The 16,329-nt window shown below is 45.3% G+C and overlaps 1 long non-coding RNA gene across 2 annotated transcripts; it reads left to right on the top strand.

Annotated features, from left to right (window-relative positions):
* The first annotated feature begins 1,328 nt into the window (after positions 1-1,328).
* Positions 1,329-16,317, top strand: LOC146185910 (uncharacterized). 2 transcript variants are annotated; one of them, XR_014707831.1, is made up of 7 exons: positions 1,329-1,420; positions 4,273-4,354; positions 5,015-5,166; positions 7,420-7,522; positions 9,393-9,517; positions 13,997-14,034; positions 16,160-16,317. It is a non-coding gene; the product is annotated as an uncharacterized LOC146185910 (long non-coding RNA). The 2 variants fall into 2 exon arrangements; XR_014707830.1 differs by having other exon boundaries at positions 16,157-16,317.
* Positions 16,318-16,329: the final 12 nt, after the last annotated feature.

Raw genomic sequence — 16,329 nt, 5'->3', positions numbered from 1 at the left:
GTTCGCGCTTTTTTTTTTTCGATGATGTATCACCAACTCGCCCGCTTAACTATCATGTTGAATTTCATGCCTTCATGAAGGTCTGCAGATATTTTTACAGTTCTGCAGGTCTTATTAGTGTTCGTGATGGTCGGATTGGTTCTCTCCAGAGCACACGAGTGTTGTTTTTAAGCGAACGCCTTTCTCGGCTCATTTTGAAAATCTCGCGTCGGTGAGATTTATCCGCGAGATGTGTCGGCAAGGCTCCGCGAGTGACGGATACAGCACTTTTCCTATAAACAAATTATAGCAAGCCACTGAACTTCGCTGCGCTCCAGGGAACACTGGTTGTGTTCGACAAGGGGGGCTCGATGAACTGTGTGCAGCAGTAATTAATGCTCAGGCTTTCACATTTCTCAACTGAAGATTCTCTAGTGCTCTCGAAATTTTCTTTAGCTTGGACTACGCGACTGCTTAGTGGTATTGGAAGAAGTGCCTTTGATCTGGCATTTAGATAAAATGCAATATTGAAAAGAGTATAATCTACACTGACTCCCTCAGCTTAATCACAGCATTACACTCTAAAAATGCAACAGAACCTTTAGTGGGAAAAATAATACATTGTATAACATCAGCCGAAACACGAGGTTACAAAATTGAATTCTGCTGGGTACCTAGCCATGTCGGAATCGTAGGTAACGAGACAGCTGATGAATGTGCAGCAGCTGCCCGAAAAGCAAAAATAGAAAAAGTAAATGTACCACGCAAAGATGTTTTGAAATTCATACGAAAAAAGCTCAGGGAAAAATGGCAAGCCTCATGGAAAAATGAAATAAACAACAAACTACACGTCGTGAAACCAGTTGTCGAAGAATGAAGTCATGCAGTCACCAGAAACGCTTCATGGAGGTAATATTATGTCGCCTTCGAATAGGACACACGCATCTTACTCATAGTTTCATTCTCAAAAAAGATGAACCCATATGTGAAGACTGTGGACATGGACTGACGATAAAGCACATTTTAATTTCATGTAAAAAACTCGAAAAGCTACGGAAAAAGCATTTCACTCAATTTTACACTGAACAGATACCATTCCATCCATCACTTCTCATAGGAGAGAATGCAACTGTAGACATTTCATGTGTTTTCAGTTTCTTAGAAGAAATAATTTTTCCTGCACGAGCTATGATATCTTAACACTTCATTCCTTCTCAAAAAAAAAAAAAAAAAAAAAAACATAATATACCTTGTGCTTGGCGCATGATAGCCTGAGTTGCTTATGCGCCATAAAACACAACACAACACACAAATTTCGCTCATTCTTGTACATGTTTGTTTCGTTTCGAAGGACGCGGAGCAATTCCCTGTGAAGGACGCTGTCGAGGAGGGCTGCCGGAATTCTGTTCACCTGGGACTATGCATCAACTGACGTCTCGTTGTAAGTACACCGTCCATACTATTTGGTTTCGAATAATTACTCCAAATTACTTAATTGTTCATTACGTATTGTGTTTGTAAGGAGTAAATCCTTTTTGTGGGTCAGCCGCGCACTCCTTGTATTTTTCTATGGATGCAAATATTAGGGGGAGACTTCAGTAGCGCCATTACGTGTTACACGTGATAGCGCTTCACACACACTAAAATTGTTTTCTCCAATTGTTCTTTATTTTTCATATATTTTTTCTTGTGTCCTGCCGAGCGATGACGTCCGTGGTAACATCGAACGCCGCTTCTTTCGGCGGAACGCGCTGTTCGCGTTCGATGGAACGCCAAGGGGACTCCATCGTTTATTACGTAATAGCGGTTCACACAAACGCGGGTTTTTTTCACTTTTCTCCTCTCATTCATTGTGTATTTTCGCTTTCGCGTTACAGCGGACAACGCCGATACTGGCTTTTCTGCGACATGGGGCTCGCTCTGGCGTAAAAAGAAAGGCGCTCGAGTACAGTGTGATTTCGGTGCATGCTAATGAAACCGTCATACAATTTTCCGTAGCCTTCCACTATGGCTTCTATCATATCCTGATACCGCTTACGAACCTCGAGTCCTTCAATTTAAACGAATGCATCCTGTTTTGCGAAATTCGCTAGATATTTAGTGCAGTCTTCCAAGCTATCGTCAATGGAGGATGTGCAAAAAAAAAAAAAAAAAGTGACCAGTTAAAAGCCACCTCGTGAACAGAAACGTGCGAGCAGGTGTCGTCGCGATCAGCTTAGCGTCTTATTCGGACATATTTCACGTATAGTTCTTTCCTTTTTTCTCCTTCAGTTCTTCATAGTCGCATGGTTCAAGAGGTCGGCTCACATTTGTCGTTTCACTTCTAAAACCGACATACCATTTTCTTAAATGCCAGTATGACGCACAGCCCAAACTAAGATATCTTTAATTAGCCAATCTATGGCGCTCTACATCCCGCTGTCGACAACGCGCAGAGCCCCGACATTGCATCCGACTAATATTTGTGTAAAAGGCCAACCACCGTAGAAAAAAGCACCACCTTACCAAGCCGTGCGAACGCGCCTACTTTGCTTGGGAGCAGCATTGCTTACTAATTGGGATCCATGGCTGCCGGTTGGTTCAATTGTCATTTTTCCTACCTCAATCGGCTCGAGTTGGAAGCTGCCACACTGTCACGCGGTCGCACGACTTCCCATAACGCGCCGACATGTCTGTGTTCGGCCATTTTACCTACCAACGACGACCTACTTGCCAATAGCAATGCCATGATTTCACGTATATACCGCATCAATCTTTGCCCGGTTGACATAGCGAGCATTGCCATAGAAGAGGTAGGGTGCGTGTCTACGGCTTCATCTCGTGCGTACTGACATAACTGAGTTCTCTAGGAATGTCCCATCTAATGCCCCGTTCATTAACAAGTGATGGTGGCCTGGTTAAGAGACCTGCGTTTCAGCCGCTTTATGGGGATCACCGGTCAATTGAAGCGCGATTATAAAATCGGGCGGCACTGTTCAAGTTCCCTGCCGCATTGTAAGCTACCACCAAGTTACCTGGCGAGCGCCTGTATGCTTTTCAAGAAATAATTAACAGACGCCATTTTGTTTCGGGTTTGGTAGGCACGCTTTAGAACAGCTAACTCTGAGGCATACAATTCGTACCCCTTGTAGAATTGTTTTCGTATTTCTTGTTTCTGAATCTTGGCACCAAGGTTGATCGTGGTACCCATTTGTTGACGGTCTCGATAACCTTCTTGAAATGGGTGCCTGTGGACGAGTGCTGGTTAGCCTGTGGTTTTGTAATTAGAGCACTCAGGGTTCAAAGCTTATCGTCCTAACTGCACAGCCGATTTTTTATGAAAATTTCACGAACGGTGAATCGATTCGCCATAGCGCCAAATTTACAATACTGCATCCTAAGCTTGAAAAATATACACCAGAATGAAGTAGTGAGTGTGTCGAATAGAGCAGTAATTATCAAATTATTCGAAATTTTCCCGCTTTCTTCACTTGTCGTGTTCATTTAGGCGGGCGATGGACACTTTAATGAATGACTTTGCATAAACGCAACTTTAGTGCGTTTACCGAAACCGCTATTTCAACGCGTGAGGGTTAGCAACCTTATGTTGGTAAGCAGTCTGCGGTGCCGGTGGCCCGATCGTTAAATTGATCTTTAATCTTTAATTGATCGTTAATTGAGCCCGCATATCTATGGGGCCACGTTTTCTTAGAACCATTCGACTTAACCCCAACTTTTTTTTTTTACTAATAATGCTATTTATAAACTTTCACTTAAAAATGGTATGTCGCTCCAGCACCTTCAAGATGAGGTTTTTCTGTGTATTGTGAAAAAGCAGTATTTCTAATATTGTAATTGCTTGAAAACATGATTTCAAATAAAAGCCTTGTTTTATGCTACGATCTTCTTAGTCAATCTGATACACAGCAGCGACAAGGTCCTGCCATGACTATCTCTGTCTCTTTGGAACTATAGGGCGACTTAAGGCTCAATAACTCGCGGAATTATGGAGCTGTGTAGTAAACATACGTGTGTAGGCCCGAACGAAAGCATGTCCTTGTGTAAAGAAATGCGCTTCCACTAATTTAGTTTTGCGCTACATCTTTTTCTTGCATTGGCCTTCATCCGCTATGACTTCACCCCTCTCTTTAGGCCCAGTGATACTCTGTGCACAACGACACGCAACACATTCTTCCCCCATATAGTAAATCGCGCCTGTTCCCTCGTCCATACAGGCGAAGTGAATGTACTGTGCGAAGCCTTCATGCATCAGTTGTCGATTACATCCTGTCCGTGTTATCTATCTCCGCCCAGGGTGGCAAGAACAAGGAGCACCATGGAAGGTGGCTGAGGGCAAAAGAGCCCGCCCGCCCATCCTCCTGGCAAAATGCAGCTGGTAAGCCTATTTGTTTACATTAGCCTGTTTCCGATGGCACAAAGAAAAAATAAGAGTGTAGATTCCAGAGTTCGAAATTTTAGGTGAACAAGCACTCGTTGATTTTACAGTTTTTAAGAAGCCAACATTTTAAACAAGCAATAAATATTAAACTATCGTACCTATGTTATCACATTTTAACCTTGCGTTTGGCCGCAACGTAGCCTTTGTTGCTTTTGCTTCATAAAACTCAATATAACGAGTTGTGTTGATCGCCCACCCAGCGTCACTTGGTAGCGTGCAATGAATAGGCGCGGAGAAAGCCCCTAGTGAGATCATTGGGAAGGTTTGCGCATGCGTATTTGTCGCCATAATCAATTGCGCGCGGTCGCCGGGAGAACGTTTTGAAAATTATTTGTAAATTATAGGTTCCACGCAAAGCTTTTAAATTTCACTCCAATGCTCGCAAAGACTGCCTCTGTTCATTTCTTGCGTCAGTATATTACAATAACTATTCCAGGGGTCGTTTAAGGGCGTATCTTTGGGAGCAATAGAACTATATTTTGAGTAGTATTTATTTATTATACCGGTTCGTAGTTTCTCGTGTAGCGTTCACCCATTGTGTCGTCTCGAATGAGTTGAGGTAGCAATGCGTTGAGGTTCAATTTCTTGTGAATGCAGTAGCTGCTGTGACCCCCATTTCAAGCCAGGCGACAGCACTCAAGGAGGGACTTGCGTTTCCAATTTGATCACGCGGGGAAAGAAGTCGCAGGGCCGGATGGACGAGTGGCCGCGCCACCAAGTGAAACAAAGCTGACCCTGGCCCTCAACATGTAAGCATTTTGCGGCCGAGCATCTGCGCGAGTCTTTGTTAGACTTTATTAGGCGTGTATTCGGCGCTGGGCACACAGCTACAGTTTCGTTGAACTACAAATGCCTACAACTAATATATTAACTAAAAACGTAGTTCACATATATCGAGCTCCCTATTTACTCGGACAGATGCTTTGGTCTAGTCACAATCGCGTATATTAAGAGCCCGTACAATAAGGCAAAGTTCTGTTGTCCTAGTTTGAATAATTTATTATACGTTGGTAGTAAAAAAGCAGCATTGAGCAAACCGGTACTGAATGTTTCCGAGCGAACTTCTACGATGTCGAAATACTAAACTCCTGTTACTCCCCTATCCATTTTATATTTCTGGACATTATTACGGCTGCAGATTTCAGGCGCAACAATTCTTGCCCCACCAATAGTTTAGGTGAGTGGTGCCTGACCACTAACTTTTAAAAAATGCGGCTCCTCTTCTCTTTCCACTTCCACTTATTTCCCTTACGGCGTGGTTCAGGTCTCCACAGAAGCAAATGTGACAGTACTACGCCTTCATTGCTGTGAACCAATTATTTGTTATATATTGTATTGAAAATGAAGGCTGGTGAGGCACTTGACGGTTGTCTTGTCTCAATGAGACGGTCGGTGTGTGGTAGATTGCAGGTTTCGTTCTATGTACGTTGCATCACAGCACCACTTCTTTATCGTCTTATGTTATTTAGTAGTCTTGCGTAAATTGTCGTCCTATATATAGCATTTACTATGGTTTCTCGTTCGGCGCGTTTGATTGTTTTTTAGCCATGTGCGCTGAGTTCTGATATTTACCTATGCAGGACATCATTGTGTGTGTGTGTGTGTGTGTGTGTGTGTGTGTGTGTGTGTGTGTGTGTGTGTGTGTGTGTGTGTGTGTGTGTGTGTGTGTGTGTGTGTGTGTGTGTGTGTGTGTGTGTGTGTGTGTGTGTGTGTGTGTGTGTGTGTGTGTGTGTGTGTGTGTGTGTGTGTGTGTGTGTGTGTGTGTGTGTGTGTGTGTGTGTGTGTGTGTGTGTGTGTGTGTGTGTGTGTGTGTGTGTGTGTGTGTGTGTGTGTGTGTGTGTGTGTGTGTGTGTGTGTGTGTGTGTGTGTGTGTGTGTGTGTGTGTGTGTGTGTGTGTGTGTGTGTGTGTGTGTGTGTGTGTGTGTGTGTGTGTGTGTGTGTGTGTGTGTGTGTGTGTGTGTGTGTGTGTGTGTGTGTGTGTGTGTGTGTGTGTGTGTGTGTGTGTGTGTGTGTGTGTGTGTGTGTGTGTGTGTGTGTGTGTGTGTGTGTGTGTGTGTGTGTGTGCACGCATGCATGCGTGTTCTCATGTTCAGACGTCATTAGCGCTAACTGAACACGTACGCAGGAGAGAAAGACCCGAGACTCCCGTGTACGTGCTTGATAAGCACTAAAAAATGCCGTCTGAAGCTGATAACCATCTAGCCAGTAACAAGTGCTATCATCCGCCCCACATGTCTGTCCACTGTTTCTGTTGCTGTTGCTTTATGCTGTATAGCGGTCGGTGTTCAAGTGCTCGGCACTGCTTGTGATGACATTATCTGCAAACATGGACTTAGATTGGTAGTTTGCCTGCCCAACCCTTGAATGCGCTTTGTTTACTGCCTCTTCCTCAATTTTTGATCCACTCAGCGATATATTTACATCGTTTTTTGAGTGTGTGTGTGGGGGGGAGGGGGGGGGGGGAGGGGAGGTACAACGAAGCAAAATCCTTGGAATTGGGCCCGATGCAATGAGGCCGCGCATAATTGTGCAAGAGTTGGGATGATTTGGTGTAAATGTTATTTTCTTGCTCAGGCATAGAACCTCAAGTTGGAGCGTGAAATGTTTTGTTTGTTATCAGAGAGAGCCCAGGTTATGTTAAGAGGGTTAGGCGCAAGGCGTGGAGATGTGCATTTAATGTACTTCAATAGGTCATCAGTACCTTGCTAATGCAAAAGATCAGGCTTGAGGCCACGTTGCCCGGTCACTTGGCGATGAATTACTTTCTTTAGAATGCCCCTTCCCAACGCATTGTATGTGGTGTGAAAGTTGTGCCGCGACTCATCCGCTTTTGGTCTAATGACAACTGAGTGGCTATACCATTGCCAAATAGTCGCCCTGAAACATTAGCAAGGCGCAAAATAAGCAAGACCAGGGGTTTGCTTTTTTTTTTTTTTTTTTTGCGAAATTTGGATACGTTGTTAACTGATAGTCATAAGTTTGCTTTTCTTTCGCCATCACAGTCAAAGGCAGATTCCGGTTGGAGCACGGAAGCAGGTAAATCCGACGGGAATATGCCGCCAACTGACACGAAGCATAGTGCGTCTCTCTTTGGTCTGGTGACTGGTAAGTCGATGGGAAAATTTCTGATGAAGTGACACGAAACTTTGTTGCCGTCGGGTATATTGTGCCTTCTAAAGCATGCGACACACCACAGGAGCAAACAAAAACAAAAAAAGTTGGTGCGGGAGAGTCACTAACTCTTTCATATGTTTCCGTCTTATATTTCTTTTCCTCGGTACTATAGTATAAGCTGGTGGTGGTTAATGACACTCTTGCTAGTTTCAGGCATCGAATATTTGTGTGTCGTTTTAACAATGCAGCGCTTTCCGCATTTATGTGCGGTGTCATCGTTCGCACTCTGGCAGAATTACAAAGTTCAGCCTAAGCCTAAGCCTTAGCTGGACCCCGCCGGGGTGGCGCAGTGGTTACGGCGCGCGACTACTGTTCCCAAGGACGCGGGATCGAATCCCGGCCTCGGCGGCCGCTTTTCGATGGAGGCGAAAAGCAAGGCGCCCGTGTGCTGTGCGATGTCAGTGCACGTTAAAGAACCCCAGGTGGTCGAAATTTCCGGAGTCCTCCACTACGGCGTCTCTCATAGCCTGAGTTGCTTTGGGACGTTAAACCCCACAAACCAACCAACCTAAGCCTTAGCTGGACGAGTAAGTAATCTTTGTACAGCGCAGCAGTAAAAACGCTTCATGTGCGGCATAGGGCGGCTCAACAATGACATCTCGTTAAGTAGAGGATCAGTTCTGAGTATATCGCAGAGAGCACAGGTAGAGGCTAAGAATCCCATATAAGGTTGGCAGTCCCGCCTCATGCTGGCGCTGTGCGTTTGCGCTTAACCGCGGTCACCTTAGGCCGCCCGGAGAGGGGAGCGCGTTGATTTCTCCTCGTTCTGGAGTAGACTGTTGATAGTTAAAAAATGTGCCTGGACGCGGGACATAGCATGCGTATGGGGCGGCACTCTTAATATCTTTGCACATCTTGTCGACCTGGATGGCCAGTAACAGCGATTTTATTCTTTATAGTCGGGACGCTTGTTAGATTCATAGTAGCGTTTGGCGAATTGAGTGAAACTGCGTACGAGCAGGTTCTGAAGACCTGAGAGGTAGCGGCATTGTTTCGCGGGACTCCAGAGATGAGGGGTGTGCACCGTACTAATAGCTTCACGCAAAACGACGAAGTCTCAAGGATGTGTTCCTACCTGTGTTGTGTGCGCTAATAATGAGGTGCGTCTTTTTAACAGACTTATTTCCTTTGCTTAGAGCCTCTTGCGGACAATAACAAAAATATCGCTGGCCAAGCTTGCCCACTTTATTTAGGCAGGACAATTTTTTTTTTTTTTGGGGGGGGGGGAGAGGGGGGGGGGGGGCGCTGTGTGCAGGCAGAAGCTACAATGGCAGCGATTTATTGCTGCGTTGAACTGAAAGGGGCTGCAACCCTGAGCGTAAACGGAGCTTAAAAGGCGAACACTGCGAGGAGAAATATGCCTCAAAAATCGCTCCCCCTTTTAGGAAATAATAAAGGCCCGCAAATTTGACTTTCGGTTTACAAAATAAACTTGAAGCACGTGTTCTCAGTTTTGCGATAGGGACGAAGGTATGGCTAAATTTAATCAGTCAACGTTGGCGATCATGTTCAAATAGTTCTTCCAGTGCCACCGTGCAGCGGGTGCCGCGACTGTAAATCTTTAAACCTGTCTAATGGCTCGTAAAATATACATATAGGAGATTTGGACTAAGTTCTAGACGCCGCTCAAGAGGCTGCTTTTACGGCTGGCAGTGTGAGAGATAGGTGTTCGGCGTGGCACAAACGTCATATATATTTTTTTTAAAGAAAGCACCATTGAGGTGGCCGGCTGAGTTCAATCCCTCACTCTATATCTCGCCAGGCACTCAAAACCTCCTAATCCAGATAATTTTACTTATAGTCGCCTCTTCCCCCGACGAGGGACTTGCGTTTCTATTTGCATCATCGCGGAGGTGCTGAAAGGGCGGATAGCAGAAGCAACAGGAGGAGCAACAGCAGAAGCAAGAAGCCGCAACGGGAAAGCAGGTAAGATTGTTACTCAGTCTGTATGATTTGGCCATTTGGCGCTCAAAGATACACGGTACGGCTGGCAGTGGTCGCCGGTGTTAATGCGGTGTGTCACAAAGGAAGTGTGACCAAGAGGACAGCTGCTGAAATCAAAGATGTCCTTGTAGGAATCCAAGAGTTGTTAAAGGGAGCGGTCGTGGTCTGGTGGCAGATCCGTTGCCATCAGTGCAGAAGTGAGCTCGGAATGGGAAGTGGCCGAGAGCGATGGTGCACAATGATCGGGTTGGAGCTCAAGTGGGACAGCAGGAAGTGTGCACTAGGTGAGGGGCAATAAATCGGCGAGTACGATGCCTTGGGGAAGGCTTGAGCAGAGAGGCTGAAGTTATGAATCGGAAGCTAGGTGCTGTTGGAGGTGACGGTGAGGAAGGATGACATTGTGTTAAATAAAAACATCAGTGATGGGGCAACTAAGGTAGGGGCCAACAGGAACAACATGGGAACATGGATGGCAGCTTCGGGTGGCAGGCGAACAAATTAATCAGCGCGATGGGGCTTCTGAGAGGAGCTGTCAGAGCTGAGCTGGAGATCTAAGCCTATAAGGACAGTGGTGCAGTCGATAATAGCAGCATGGGCGGTCAAAAAAACCTAAGCCGTTAATCACATGGTGAGGGCAGCGGTATATAACTGTGAACCGCACAGGAGTAGTACGGTCGGCAATATCAACACGAACAGTGCACATTCTAACAGCAGCGGCACTGCCATCGGCAACACGAACGTGCAGGGGGTAAAACTTTTTTCAGACGTCGACGAAATAAGAACACAAACTTGGGCGCCAGTGTCATTTAAAGCGGTGCCAACTGGATCATCCATGTCGTCTGCTTCTGTTTGGCAAAACTAGCACAGCACTTCTCAAGAAAACCGTTTCTGACACCACCATATCCAATCAGTTACCACGCATATTCAACATCTGGACGTTCCGGTTACCAGTCTTCATATAACTTCCATCAAAAACTTAATTCCTCTATAGGACGGACTCCCAACCAGCCTGCAGGGTACCTGGCCGGAAAACCTCACAGAAGAGCGTGTGCAATATTACGTTCCATCTCCCAGACGCACACAATTACATGGACACCTGTACACGGAGGCCTAGAAGGAAATGAGGTAGCGAATGATCTAGCCCGAGCTCTCACAAACCGGGCGGATCCCCATCCCTACCCCACCCCTCTCCTAGGACCCTACTGCGACAGGCTGGAACACCTACGGTTAGAAATAATTTTCTCACCATCACACAAACAACTTCCTTCCTCGGACGCTATAGACTGGAGAAAAATACACATTCCCTAATCTTCACATTTTAAATAAGATAAGCCCAACAAAATACACGAATTACTGTCCTTGGTGCGGTGCAAGCCCCACACTCTATCACATCTCTTGGGAATGCGAGGACAAACCTGACCCAACGTTACTAGTGCCATGCCCGACACACGAGCAGTGGGAGGCGGCCCTGACCAGCGACAACCTGGACCAGCAAGCCTGGATTATCCAGCTAGTCCGCAAGTCAGCTGCTGCCAGCGGAGCCCTGGAATAGGGGCACCGACCACCCAGCTCCTGCGAATATTTACTGAGTATTATGCTCATTAAAAGTTTTCTCTCTCTCTCTATGGGAAATGCACGATGTTAATTGTGACCTGTCGTTTCTTGAAGTGAGGAAGCACGCATCCCCTATTGCCATACAGGAGCAAATAGTAATTCAGTAAGAGAAGGAAACCAGGAATATTTGCCACTTTATTTGAATTAGGCTAGCTATAAAATTATAAGCCTGCGCATGCAAAACAAAGCAAGATATTTTAGCGGGGAGTCAATTTCCTGGCAAATAGCATACATATAGGTATATTCGAAAAGGCCTCGCCGCCAATAAAGGCAACGCTATAAAAATATATATCACAGTATATATAAAGCTTAAACATAGATGACTGCAAGACCTATATATACAAACAACGTATCGCTGACACAAACCAGTACAAAGGTACGACTGAAGCACAAATACATAATTGTAGTTGCCAAACATGAGAAAACGTACTTAAATCATAAAAACACATGCAGGGTGAATATACGTGAGGGACCACTCAAACAATTTAGTATACGCTATACATCAAATATACATAACGCATGTTGCGCCACGAAAGGGATTTTATGCTCCTCCTCAGGTTCACGTGTTTGTTTGTTCGGTTTTAGAACTTCGTCGTTGGTTCAGTAATTTTACACAAAAATGGAAGCACAGAAGGCCGTAAAAACTAAGCTGTCGCAGTCATCAAGGTCGCCAGTAGAGGAGGAACGGCGAGAGGTTACGCCTGAGTATAGGTAACATACCGCATTTTATTCCTTTCTGTCACTTTTTTTTCTCTCTCTCTGCGGTGAGCGTTTCGTGCACGCTGCCTAAGCATTTTACATTGTTCTATTATTTTTGTGATTTAGTTGTGTGTTTGGGAAGAGAGTGTATACAATTGGTAACAGTGGAGTGCGAGTTGCATCTGCAGTGAACGAATCCTGCTTATGATTGTTGCGATTCGAAATGAATGAGGGCTTTAAAACCACACCTTGGAGCCCAATCTGGGCTGCGGTCAGATTTGAGATATTTCGGCCTGCAGCTTGTAACGGATCTCCCATATTGTTAGCCAATTACGTTTTTGTTTGCGTATGTGCTTGTAGGTACGTAACTATCTGCACATAAATTTAAGTGCGCAGTGCATCACAACGGCATCGTATATGTCCTGGGAAAAACGTTTTCCACTGCCACTTTCACTGAGAAGACTTGCACTGCTTGACAACTCGGTACACACTTTACACTGCTAAAATCGAAAAAAAAAAAAAGTATTGAGCCAGATCGCTAACATCGAATGGGTAAGCGCTGCTAATTCAGTCTTCCCCATTAAAATTGAAGGTTGACACCGGAATCTAGCCCTCCAGGAAGGAGTCTTTGCTCCCGAGGTAATTCATTTAGGCGACGCAGTAAAGTTCGTACGGCGTGGTTAAAACGAGGGATTATATATCCATGTATGCATATATAACAAGAAGAATAAGATTGGGATGGAGCGCATTTGGCAAGCACTCGCAGATTATGACTAGCAACTTACCGGTATCGCTCAAGAGGAAAGTATACAACAGTTGCATCTTGCCTGTACTCACCTATGGGGCTGAAACGTGGAGGCTAACCAAGAGACTTCTACTTAAGTTGAGGACAACCCAGAGGGATATGGAACGAATAATGGTAGGGGTAACATTAAGAGATAGAAAGCGTGCAGAGTGGGTCAGAGAAATAACTCAAGTTACCGACATTCTAGTAGAAATTAAGAAGAAGAAATGGACATGGAGAGGACATGTAGTGCGAAGAGAGGATAACCGATGGTCGCTGAGGGTAACAAACTAGATTCCAAGGGAAGGAAAGCGTAGCAGGGGGCGGCAGAAAGTTAGGTGGGCGGATGAGATTAAGAAGTTCGCAGGGGTCAAGTGGATGCAGCTAGCACAGAACCGGGTTAAGTGGAGAAATATGGGAGAGGCCTTCGCCCTGCAGTGGGTATAATCAGGCTGATAATGATGAATGATGATGATATATCCATGTCGAGCGGCCTTTTATACACTGTGGTAGCTAGCCAATTGTATGCTAATGAATGTGTGAGATAATTGCACGAAATAAGGTTTTAGTGAATAAGCAAATGTCGAAGTCTGCAAGCAGAGCTGCCGAACTGCGAGCCTTTAAATACTCAAAAGTCGGGAACACCATTAGTTAATTATTTTTTGGCATGTTGGTGGTGCTGCTGTCATCAACGCGAATAACTTCAAACGAAGCGATATGCATTTGTCTGTATGTGTTATATGAGCATCGCTTCACTGAACACAATCACTCACGTTACTGCGATCTGCCCCATTTCTTCTTAATCTGGGTAAAGCCCATTCGATATCTTTCATGCCCCTCTAATGCGCAGAAAGAAGTGTCCACAATATGGTTTCATGAAGCTTGCATCAGATCGAAGGAAGAAGATAAGGATAACGAGTAAAAGAAGGGGGAGTTCGTTGCGGAAGGAAAGGAATATAGTGCGTCTAAAAGCGTTCATTTGCTTAGCCGCTTAGGGCGGGGCATATCGGTGGAGGGAGGATCGATTAATTAGAAAAGGGGAAAAGCGACAAGATAAAATGTTCATAAAATGGGTACAAAAACCTTCTCGGTTGATTACTTAATCACTTTCCTTTTTTTTATTCTTTATACTCCTCTTATAGTCCCTACTCCTAGCATGACCGTGGGGGAGTGAGTGCAGTGCTGGGCAGTGAGCACATACAAGGGATCTTATTCTTTAATACGCGAGTATTAGGATGCGTTTCTTTAATCACCAGAGGTAAACGTTGATCCAACGCCTTTTCAGTGTTCATTTTCAATTGTTACGGTGGCTGAGATCTTTTTTTGTTTCCATTATTTACTCTGCCTGTGTCATTTTTTCGCAGAACTCTGCTCACCATGGCTTGTGCCAGCTGTGCTTCAGGTAATTGCCGCCCTGCTACTTTGTTTAGCCCCTCTACTTGGGGAGGCTCAACCAGCTCAACTACAATTATATGTATGCTCCGATACGCCAGTGCACACGCGCATTCGTGCTCGGTTTGACAGAGAACTCTTGTTAGTTTTGTTTTCTCCTGATGTCTATAGGAAACTCAGGTGCCTATGTAGGTAATCCAGTGAAATATAGAGGTGATCCACGATCCGCAAGGATACAGCAAAGAGGATGAAAAAACAAGGGAGATTCAATAGCGTGCTGCAGATGGTCGGCTGTGCAGGTTAGACTAGGATGGTGGTGGTGTTAGGCTGACCCGTTAGGTGAAGCATATTTTTCCGTGGTAGTAGCTCTAGATCCAAGGTTCCATTTGTCGGGTCCGGACAGCAGTTCAAAACGCATTGGCTATTTCGAATAATAGTCTTCGTAGATATGGCGCCTGAAGACAGAATGACCCTGTGTGGCAGAAAATACGCCTTGCATTGAACTCTTAGGGTGCTATATTATGGATTTTACAGCGCGAAAGCGTTACTTCACGGAGTAAATAAAAGAAGGCAATGGAGCGGTCACTGTAGAACATTTTTGCATGCGAAAGCGCGCAGTTTCTCTTATTCGTAAATGTTTCAGCTCTGCGTAATTGCCATTTCATACCTGTTACAGTTTGGGGCTATGGGCCTGGTTCGCTGCGGTTCCAACTTTACATGTAGCGTCATCTGGGAGCAGTCACGTCATAAAATGATGGTTTAAAGTAACCTGCGTGTACAGCTTGAGTGCAGCGGCGTCCTTGTTCTCTTAAACCACGGGTTTAAACCTACTCGTAGCGCCATGTGGGAACTTCGCCGTGAAATTGTATACTTCCGTATATATAACCAACCCCTGCTCAAGCTCGGTTATAGCGAAAGAAAGACGTTTTTTTTTTTTTTTTTTTTTTTTTTTCGGCGCTTAAAGCACGAGGCGAAAGGAGGAGACAGATGCATGAGGCAAATATGAAATTTTACTTACCATGGACCAAATAGCCCCTATTTCTACTTACACAAGTCAGTGTTTAAAAGTCTCACGGCTACTGAATCCGAGTACACGGGTACGAACTGGACCAGTTGCAAGCCGCTCCGATGCTTTTTTATTTTTAGTGTGAAAGACTACAAAAGCTGTATCTTGCCGCACTGAAAGACTACCTGTAGTCTTCCCGTCAGTCGCATATGCGCCATCATTCCGTCTGTTGTCGCGCATTGAACCCGCACTACCGCAGTAAGTTTGAATTACCCGCGCGAGGGCACGTGGTTTTTAGCCCAAGTAACAGCGTAGGCAATCGGATCGACGGCGCAAGCTAGACTGGACACATTTCTTTGTCCGCGGTGGTTTGTCTAAAGCTTCGACACTTGGCTATTGCGAATGTCTCTGACAGCTGTTAGTGGCAAGGGAAATGATCGGCTCCTGAGTGGTCGCCACAAGACATCTCACGACTGAAATCGCAGCCGCAGTTAAATCAAACTTCGCCATTGAGGCGGGAAGGTTCACAATACTGACCCCGGGACCCTTGTGCTACAATTTAGTAATCTTACCCCCATACCCCGCAGCTACGTTCGTAGGACTTGATTCGTAGGCTTGATTCAAGAAGAGATTAAACTGTAACTCATGGTATTTAGGGCCGCATAAATCCCTGCCCGTCTAGCAGGTAGGCCAGGTGACATCGCTAGGAAAGTAAGGGTGAAGGGTTTCTACGACGTCACCGTTGCTAATGTTACTTGAATTCGTGTTTTCTTGTGATAAATGTGATACGTACAGTGAGGCAGTTGTGTAGCCGTCCTGAGCAGTGGGCAAGAAGATAGCACCGATTCCATCTACATCTGTCCTCTGCCAAGATAAGCCACATAAAGAGAGTGACAGCAAGGCAGATCTGGAAAACGAAGTGGCCTACCGCCATTGAAAAGCGATCAATATAAGGCAACGGTTCTCTTTTGAGTGAATACTCTACAACACTTCGTCATACGAGTACATTACTAGCAAGATAAACCAGATTAATCTGAAGGCGAAACTATGTTAAACGTATCTAAACAGAGCCTTATCTTGAAATTTTAGTTTAAACGTTAATATTGTGCAATTCTTTGCGTCCCAGCAGGGCGTTTTTGGTGGAAGACTGGGAGGCAGACCTGTGTTTCCACTACCTGCTGCAACTGAAAAAACTCGCACAGCCTGGAAAATGGTAGACTGCATCTCAAGCGGCATCAGCGAGAAAGCAGGTGGCGTTGCTACGCCACCATCTTTTCCGGTTGCGCGCCGCAGGTACGC

This window comes from Amblyomma maculatum, chromosome 6, assembly GCF_055883805.1.
Source record: "Amblyomma maculatum isolate TAMU_Amacu chromosome 6, ASM5588380v1, whole genome shotgun sequence".
Taxonomy (NCBI): domain Eukaryota; kingdom Metazoa; phylum Arthropoda; class Arachnida; order Ixodida; family Ixodidae; genus Amblyomma; species Amblyomma maculatum.
The sequence above is the reverse complement of the archived record's forward strand: the minus strand, read 5'-3'. Positions and strand labels throughout refer to the sequence as shown.